Below are 10471 nucleotides of genomic sequence, written 5' to 3' on the forward strand. Positions count from 1 at the left end.
TGAAACTTCACGGATGATGTTTTCCAAATATATAAAAAACATTGAGCGCAAGAACTTCACTAGGGGGGCCACACCCTGCCCACGAGCCCCCTGGTGGCCCTCCGATGACCATCTTCTGCTACATGGACTCTTTCGATGGAAAAATAATCATAAGCCATCTTCTCGGACGAAACTCTGCCGCCACGAGGCGGAACCTTGGCGGAACCAATCTAGGGTTCTGGCGGGGCTGTTCTGTTGGGGAAACTTCCCTTCCGGAGGGGGAAATCATTGCCATCGTCACCACCAACGCTCCTCTCATCAGGAGAGGGCAATCTCCATCAACATCTTCATCAGCACCATCTCATCTCAAAACCCTAGTTTATCTCTTGTATCCGATTCTTGTCTCAAAGTCCGGGATTGGTGCTAGTAGGTTTCTAGTAGTGTTAATTACTCCTTGTAGTTGATGCTATTTGGTTTAATTGGTGGAAGATCATATGTTCAGATCCTATATGCACATTAATACCCCTCTGATTATGAACATGTTTATGCTTTATGAGTAGTTACTTTTGTTCCTGAGGACATGGGAGAAGTCTTGCTATTAGTAGTCATGTGAATTTGGTATTCGTTCGATATTTTGATGAGATGTATGTTGTCCCTCCTCTAGTGGTGTTATGTGAACGTCGACTACATGACACTTCACCATTGTTTGGGTCTAGAGGAAGGCATTGGGAAGTAAATAAGTAGATGATGGGTTGCTAGAGTGACAGAAGCTTAAACCCTAGTTTATGCGTTGCTTCGTAAGGGGCTGATTTGCATCCATATGCTTCATGCTATGGTTAGGTTTACCTTAATACTTTTGTTGTATTTGCGGATGCTTGCAATAGAGGTTAATCATAAGTGGGATGCTTGTCCAAGTAAGGGCAGCACCCAAGCACCGGTCCACCCAAATGCCAAATTATCAAAGTACCGAACGCGAATCATATGAACGTGATGAAAACTAGCTTGATGATATTCCCATGTGTCCTCAGGAGCGCTTTACATCATATAAGAGTTTGTCTAGGCTTGTCCTTTGCTACAAAAAGGATTGGGCCACCTTGCTGCACCTTATTTACTTTTGTCACTTGTTGCTCATTATAAATTATCTTATCACAAAACTATCTGTTACCACTTATTTCAGTACTTGCAGAGAATACATTGCTGGAAACCGCTTATCATTTCCTTCTGCTCCTCGTTGGGTTCGACACTCTTACTTATCGAAGGGACTACGATAGATCTCCTATACTTGTGGGTCATCAAGACTCTTTTCTGGCGCCATTGCCGGGGAGTGAAGCGCCTTTGGTAGGTGGAATTTGGTAAGGAAAAAATTATATAGTGTGCTGAAATTTACTGTCACTTGTTACTATGGAAAGTAATCCTCTGAGGGGCTTGTTCGGGGTATCTTCACCCCGACCATTAGAGCAAAGAGTTGCTCCTCAACCTACTGAACCTACTGAAAATGAAAATGCTTGCTTTGAAATTCCTTTGGGTATGGTAGAAAAACTGCTAGCTAATCCTTTTTTATGAGATGGAACAAAACATCCTGATGAGCATCTAATATATGTGGATGAAGTTTGTGGATTATTTAAGCTTGCAGGTGTACCCGGAGATGTTGTTAAGAAGAAGGTCTTCCCTTTATCTTTGAGGGGAGATGCATCGACATGGTATAGGCTATGTGATGATATGGAGTCTTGGAATTACAAACGATTGAAATTGGAATTTCATCAAAAGTTTTATCCTATGCATCTCACTACTAGGAAAATGCCTACTAGTGGCGCACCTGTTTTGCCTACTAATGGCGCACTACAGGTGCGCCAATAGTATCACGCCATTAGTATTTTTTACTAATGGCGCACCTGTGGTGCGCCATTAGTATCGGGTATACTAATGGCGCACCATGCAGTGCGCGATTACTATATCCCATGGTGCGCCATTAGTATGCCTCCCAGGGGGCCATATTTACCCATGTGCTCTGGCTTACTAATGGCGCACTAGTTGATGATGTGCCACTAGTAATGTATTTGGAAAACAAAACAAAAATCCAAATTTACGGAAAACAACCTATAAGGAAAATAATTTAAAAACAAAAAATGAAATAGAATCATATTTTTTATTATAGTAAGAATATTACAATGTCTTTACAAGTATCCAATAAAAGGAAAATTGCAAGGAAATAAAAGAAAATCCTAAAACTAATCTTCTAGTAATCTTTTCTTCTTTTTCTTCACTTTATCCCTGCAAAATGTAACAAAATAAACATAAATACAAACAAACTATTTATAACATGTCAATACTGTCATTTTTTATGCAGAACTAGATATGAGCATATATTTCCAGAATTACATGGTGTGAATATTGTATGAGTAAGATTATAATGGAAATGAATTGGAGAGGACATATGAGGTTCAACACTAATCATCGACAACAAAATCATGCAAGAAATGATTGATCAGTAAATGGACAACCTTCTTAGAGATTGTCATGCGATGTCCAATGAATCAACAGGAAATAAGTAACATGCCTTCCAAGACATAATTCACTATTACACATAAATGTATATCCCAAACTTAAGAACGCGCTAATATGTAATCATCATTTAGAGATACCAAACTGGAAGACCATTCATTTGGTCACAAAATGACCTACTTAACTAGTCCTTGACCATCCATCATGCACAAGAGCAAAGATAAAGATGGGCCTTGCAGCAGAACCCAACCCTTGGAACAGTCCATTGCATTACGTGGAACATGCTCAGATTAAGCACTATATCATCACAACTTAACAAAAGTAAATCTGAGACCCATCAAAACTAAAGATTCATGCTACTTGATGATCGTCACTAATCATGGACACCAAAATCTTCCATTTGCAAGAAATGCTTCATGAGTAAATGCATAACCTTTTGGCATATAAAGCTTACACATTTTTCTGCATCCAGTAGCAATTAGGTAACGAAAACAGTGAGCGGCTTAGATGGGGTACAAGTTGAAATAACACTGTCCAGCAGCAAAAGAACCATAGCTAGTAAGTGATCAACACTGTCCACACACGCATCATACAAGACCAAGACCTCATCAGGCCACACCATAGCATATGAATAGACCAACACTGCCCACACACGCATCATACAAGACCAAGACCTCATCGTCGATGTCGTCCATGGATGACTCCTACTCCATCCAAATCAAACAAACAAATGAGAAGGGGCTGAGATACAGAGCTAGCAACCAATTTTTACAGAGAAGTTCTAAAATTTTCTGGGTTCATATATTCAGCATGTTGACAAACAAAGGCAGTGTAGCGCACTAGGCTAGAGCTTAGAGCTATGCATGTACATTGATTGTTATAGCAGTGCAGCGACAACTACTTGTTTAGATGCATATAAATCATCTCCTTGCTTGAAGTATAAAGAAAGCAGAGTAAAGGGCCCTGAAGATGTTGACTACTCACTTAATTAGAAGGTAGTGAGAGAATCCCTTGCCCAGTTGGGACGAGTTTCAGACCGGCGGTGGAACTTGTTCTTGCCTGTTGAGGATCCTCAATGGACAAGAGAATGAAGGCATCATCAGCTGACACACAAAAAAGGGCTCTCTGAAAACTAAAACGACCATGGGGGTGCTGCTGCTTACCTGGGCTAGGAGCCGTCTTGTCGGAGGGGAGTTTTCCCTCGTACACGGCATGGTCGTTGGCCAAGCTCGGTTGCACCACACCGAAGCAAGTGACCAAGGCACTATTCTTGCGTCGAGTTGCGTTGACAATGGAAGAAAGTCCGGTCTTACACACAAGTAAAGACTGAATGTTCAGTGGCATGTACGTACATTATAATGGCAGTCCATACAGAATAAAAATGAAGCCACTTGTGGCATCAGATAAATTGAACCAAGCGGGCCAATGGATCAATTTGACGGACAAATTAACCTGAAAGCACAACATATGAACAAGTAAACATGTTCCTACATCTGTTGATTGATTCAGATACTCAGAACAAAAGGATGCAGCATATGAACAAACAGTAGCCACAGCACAGCTCCAACGCGGCTCAGATTTCAAAGATGAAGCTGGATAAAATTAGTTGCTCTGATGTGCCTGTAAGCATGCTGCCTAAGCAACGACGATGCATAGTGGTACAGTAGGGAGATCAGTAGCACCGACACACTTGGCCCTACTTGGATCACACGCCCCAGAGATAATTCCACCAAATTGGTCAGGTTCGAGCAGAGCACGAAGCTGGATCCCGCCCGCCTACCCACGCACGCAGAAGTTACCAGATGCATCTAGTTCAAACCACGGGAGAGAGGGCACTGACCGTCGATCTTGATGCGGCCGGTGATGGTGTATCCCTCAACGGATCTGCACCCACAAGGCGAGGCGAGAGAGGGGGTCAGATACAGCCTCCCGATCGGTCGGATTAGGGAGGGAAAACGAGTGGGGACGAGGGACACTTACCCAGGCTGGTCCGCCGCCGCGGGGCTGAGGCACGCCGCGAGGACGACGGCGAGGACGAGGAGGGCGCGGAGGGGGCTCATCGTCACCGCGGCGGAGGTCGTCGTCATCGTCGCGCAAGCACGAGAGCTTTCTTTTCTCTCCTCTCCTCCATCTGCTCTCGGCCATGGGCTTCGAGGAAGGAGAGGCCGCGACTGAAGGAGCCGCCCTCTTCTCTTTGCCTTTGCCCTGGATCTGGTGTGAGGGAGGGGGAGGAAGAGGCGGGCGGCCGGGGCTTCCCGATCTAGATTGATGTCGAGGGAGGTGGGTGGGTGTGTCAGGAGGAAGGGGAGGGGAGAGAATGTGACTAGAGGGAGGGGATAAGGGGTGATAGCAATGGCGCACTGGTAGGGGGTGCGCCATACATATAGATAGCAATGGCGCATCTCTTACTGGTGCGCCATTACTAGTTAAAACTAGTAATGGCGCACTTTCCCCTGGTGCGCCACTGCTAAGTCTGGGGAGGGGTGTGGGGGGCTAGGACAAAACTAGTAATGGCGCACCACATACCAGGTGCGCCATTAGTAATATGGCCACTAATGGTGCACCCATATCTGGTGCGCCATTGCTATATAGCAATGGCGCACCACATACATGGTGCACCATTAGTATCCATTTCATCTATAGCCCTTTTCCTAGTAGTGTCTTGTTCATCCTGATCGCAATTATATATATAAATTTTGGCCTCACGAAGGAGAAAGCATCGCTCAAGCTTGTGGGAGGCTTAAATCAATGTTATATTCATGCCCCAATCATGAGCTCTCAAGAGAAATGATTATTCAAAATTTTTATGCTCGGCTTTCTGGTAACAATCGCACCATGCTTTATACTTCTTGTGCTGGCTCTTTTATGATGAAGACTATTGCATTCAAATGGGATTTATTGGAAAGAATTAAACGCAACTCCGAAGATTGGGACCTCGACAATGGTAAGGAGTCAGGTATGATACCTAGTTTTGATTGTGCTAAATCTTTTATGGATACCGATATTTTTCATAAATTTAGCACTAAATATGGACTTGACTCTGAGATAGTAGCTTCTTTTTGTGAATCTTTTGCTGCTTATGTTGATCTCCCCAAGGAGAAGTGGTTTAAATATCATCCTCCCATAGAAGTAAAAGTAGCTGCACTTATTAAAGTTGAAGAAAAGACTATTACTTATAACGATCCTATTGTTCCTAGTTCTTATGTTGAGAAACCACCTTTCCCTGTTAGGATAAAGGATCATGCTAAAGTTTCAACTGTGGTTCGTAAAAGCAAAATTAAAACATATACACCTCCTGAGCAAGTTAAAGTTGAACCTAATATTGCTATTGTTAAAGATCTCTTGTCTGATAATATAGATGGGCATGTTATTTATTTCTATAATGAAACTGCTAGAATTGCTAAACCCTGTGATACAGATAAACCTAGACCTGTGGTAGGCATGCCTGTTATTTCTGTTAAAATAGGAGATCATTGTTATCATGGCTTATGTGATATGGGTGCTAGTGCTAGTGCAATACCTTATTCTTTATACCAAGAAGTTATGCATGATATTGCACCTGCTGAGATGGAAGATATTTATGTTACAATTAAACTTGCTAATAGAGATACTATTTCACCAATGGGAATTGTTAGAGATGTTGAAGTCTTGTGTGGGAAAACTAAATATCCTGCTGATTTTCTTGTTCTTGGTTCCCCACAAGATAGTTTTTGTCCCGTTATGTTTGATAAACCCTTCTTAAATACTGTTAATGCTACACTACTAGGGAAAAGCCTAGCAGCAACACGGGTTTTGGGCCTCTCAGTAGCGCGGGGACCGGCGCTACTAATAAGGCGCTACAACTAACGTATAGCAGTAGCGCCTGTTGTCCCACACTACTGCTATACATGAATAGCTGTAGCGCTCTTTAGAAAAGGGCGCTGCTGATATTATCTGCAGCGCTGTTTACTGGGAAGCGCTACTGGTAAGGTGGCGCTACTCTAAATTTCCCCCCCTCGCTACTACTAGTTTTATTAGTTTTTTTCCTGCATATTTGTTTTGTATTTGAATAGGCTTTATACAATAATCTTTATCATATCATACACATACAAATGTAATCATAGCATATACATACAATTAGTCTCATCAAATCATATCATCATCATAATCATCATCCAACACAAAGTGGTCTCTCGTCATCATCTCGAAAATAGCGATACAAGTCTCGATTACATGCAAATACATCGTCATCCATCTAAACAATGTTATACGTGAGAAGAGCTATCACTTTGAGTACATGAGTTCGTATCCCTCTCTCACATTAGCGTGAAACTAAACTAACTACTGCCTGTCGCTCGGAAACCGGAAACCGGTACACCTGGGCCCGACACTCCGGCCACTTGTCGTATATATACTCCTGGCGTAGCACTTCTTCGCCATCTATGATCTATGCACCTGCATCGTCACATGAGTCTATGATATGCAACATATATAGTTGAGCAACAGAAAGAGACAGACTTGGCAAAAATGGAAACAACATATCATAAGCATAAATAACAAAGTTCATCATACCCCAAAATGCCCTAACAAGAGTGATTTTCGCTAGTTGAGGAGGAGGACGGTTTAATTACATCACAAATAAAGTTTCACCGTGCACAACTCAAAGTTTTGTCATACAGAAAGTATGGAATAAACAGACACATTTTCATATATCGACAATCAATCCAACATGTCGTTACATCCATCCAAGTAAGGGAGATAGTCCTTGAGCTTAGTGAAAGGCTTCATGTCGAGACGCTGAGAGGCTATCCATGTTCGGACGTCTTCTCGCGAAATTTGTCCTTCTCTGTAGAACATCCCTGTTTTTTCGACGACCTCCTTCATGATGATTTGGGCAAGTTCGCGCTGGATGTTATAGAACTCAGCTCGAAGTCGATGATCCTTGATATCTCCTATGTCCTTTTCCCATTGCAGAATATGGGCATTGCCAGATCTAGGTGACATGCGAAGGTTCTGGTGACCATGTATGTACTCCAGCATGTGGTGTAGGACATAGAATCCATCATTAAGAGAATCGTTCGGTTGCTGGATGCAGCAGAAGTCGGTCTTATGACCGAAGGCGGCCCTGCCGCCCCTTCTCTTCTTGTCCCTGACCTCTCCACCCCTTGCTTGGTAGTAAAACATAGCACTGTCGAGAACATCCTTGATGTGGGTGTAATCCTTTTTGTGAATGTTTTTCGACGAGTCCAAGTAGAGAGCGTGGGAGAATCGGGGGTAGAGGATGATGAGGACGGCGCGCCCGCCGCTGCGCAAAATAAGTACCCCTCAAATTAATTAGCCTCCACCGTGCAAATGAATGATTAAAATCGAAGGAAGGATAGCAGCACGGATGACTTACACGGGATGATAAGGCACGAGAATCGCCTCCTTGTCCTTATTGGCGAGCATGAAATTGATGATGTAATCCCTCGCGTATTCACGGTGCTTTGTGCAGACTCCCAAGAAGCCCTCGTGCATGTTGTACGGGTCAGCGACACAGATATGAGATATCTGCTCAACCCCGATGATGTAGTTCATGTGCAAGGCATAAAGGCGAACAAACGTAAAATCCAGCTTCTTAACTTGAAACATGTCGAATATGTAATCGAATCGGAGGAAGAACTTATCCACGGGGAAGCTGTCGACGTACGGCATTTGCCGTGGAACGTTAACCACGTAGAGTGGGTATACTAGATCTTTTGAGGCGATGAGGCCTTTCTCTACCCGCAACACATCATCATGAAGTCTCCTTAGATCGCCGAATCTGACCCGTCGCGCCGTTGCATGTAGGATTGGTTGACCAGGGATATGCCATTTATCCACATCGGGGATATCTATACGGTCCTGAAGCCGAGGCTGCTGAGGCGGCTGGATCATAGAATCAGCTTTTTTGCCTTTCCTCGCTCTCTTCCTAGACTTCTTTACTACCGGAAGGTCGTCCATAATACGTTGAGACGGCAATTCAGGCACTGACTCATGACGCTCAAACCCTGAGGAGGCGCCAGTATAGACATACTGTTCAGCGCCATCGTCGTCCTCATCCTCATCCATGGTGACGTCATCAGCGACTAATGGAGCCTCCTCCTTACCCCGTCCGCTATCACCCAACCCGACACCCGACGCTAATTGGGTAGGTGGGGTGTTGATGTTCATACCTTGCTGAGGCTGCATGCTCGTGGGTGTACTCCCGGCCGCCTCCAGACGAAGCAGACTCTTTGGCCACAAGAGGACCCACCCATTGCAACAATCACCAAGCCGCGACGGTGTCTCGTCGTCATCCCCCACTAGTATTGGAGGAGGCAAATTCTCATGGCCCGGTTTGACACTGGCCACAGAAACCTTGAAGACGTTCGGGTGGATCGGCCGACTGTGGAACAATGGTTCCTTCGGCTCCATTATCATCGCCTTCCCCACGTCCACCTTCTGGTCTCCGATGGTGTACAATATGGTGCACGGGGTTTCGTCGGCCTGCAAAGAAAAGTCTGTGACGTGAGACATCCGAAAGGCAATAAAAATGGGAGATTATACATTTATATTGAAGGGGGCCGGTGTGACAGATACCGTGAGGGCGTCGAGCTTAGCCAAAGACGAAGCACCACCGAGCACGTCCGGTGCGGGAGCCGGTGCGGGAGCAGGTGCTGGTGCAACGCTAGTCGAGCTGCTCCCCAAGAAGTCGGCAAGGGGAAAGTCCTCTGCATTTTTTCTGGATTTTGCCTTGTCCAAGTGAAAACGCCCGTCACCAAGGAACTAGACAAATCTGCAACCACCTGTTTTGCGGTAGCTACCGCTGTTGCGACTGTCTGAGATGGTTTCATCTCAACCACAATCTCAACCTTCTTGTCGATGTTTTCTTCAGTTAACCTCCGGCTTTCCTTTCTCTCCTCCATGGTCTCACGGCAGTACTTCTTCCACGTGGCGCCGTCTCCGACACCGTGCACACGTCCATACAACGGTCGAGTATCCACCGGTTGTCGTTTCAATATGTTCAACACCCGGTTGAATGGAGTGTCCCACTTGGGCCTCGCCAATGCCTTAGACGGCGAGTCGCTTTCGGCCGCAATCCGGTGCTGCTCTCTCCGTAAAAGGCACAAGGACCGTTTACAAATATGACTAACGTGTGCAGTCGAATTGATCAGAAACGAAAATTACCAGTAGTCTCATGAACTCTGTAATGACCGGTTTTGTCTCGTAAACCTTCTTCACTGGGTCCCAACGGTGTAGGGCCCTGAGGACGTCACGCTCCTGCGGGATGGTGAAATCCGCCAAGGGGTCTGGCATGCCCAGACTCGTGGCTTCCGCGTCCTCCTTGGCCCATTTGGACCTCTTTCTGCCGTAACCACGGCTTCCGAGGTGGTGGCTCCCAATGTTCCTCTCTTGAAGCCCCTTCATGTACTGAGACTTTTTTGGCAGCTTCGGCCTCGCAAGCCTCCTCGAATATTTGAAACTACTCTTCCATGATTGTCGGATTATCCTTTACAATCTCGGAGTAGGGTTCCTTCTTGTCGATGATCTTTCCTTTCACTCGATTTTTCCAAGCGGCCAATGCGTCGCTAAACTTGGTCATGGCGTGTTTGTTTATCTTCTTCATTGTCGGGTCCTCATCTGGATCTTCATAATCCTCCTCATTCCGGCCCGGGAACAAGAATATCTAGTGAAACTTCTTTAGGAGGGAGCTCCTCATATTTTCTACCTTCTATAGTTTATCATCGTTGATGGTGGCGGTTGTCCATACGATGCAGCCTATTTGATTGCCGTAGCATCGACGTGCTTCCTCGGGCGCCTTTGGCTCAAAATTGCCGTCGTTCACCTCCGTGACCACCAGTCTAGTAGTCCTGAGTTTGTTAGGAGGCCGTTGCCTCTTTGCTTTTGGTTCTACACCGGCTCCGCTCCCTGAGGTAGCGCCGGTCTCGATGTCGGTCTGAGTCTCAGCGCCGGTCTCAGTATCAGCACCGGTCTGCATGTCAGCAAGGCT

Source organism: Triticum dicoccoides, chromosome 7A (assembly GCF_002162155.2).
Source record: "Triticum dicoccoides isolate Atlit2015 ecotype Zavitan chromosome 7A, WEW_v2.0, whole genome shotgun sequence".
Classification (NCBI taxonomy): Eukaryota; Viridiplantae; Streptophyta; class Magnoliopsida; order Poales; family Poaceae; genus Triticum; species Triticum dicoccoides.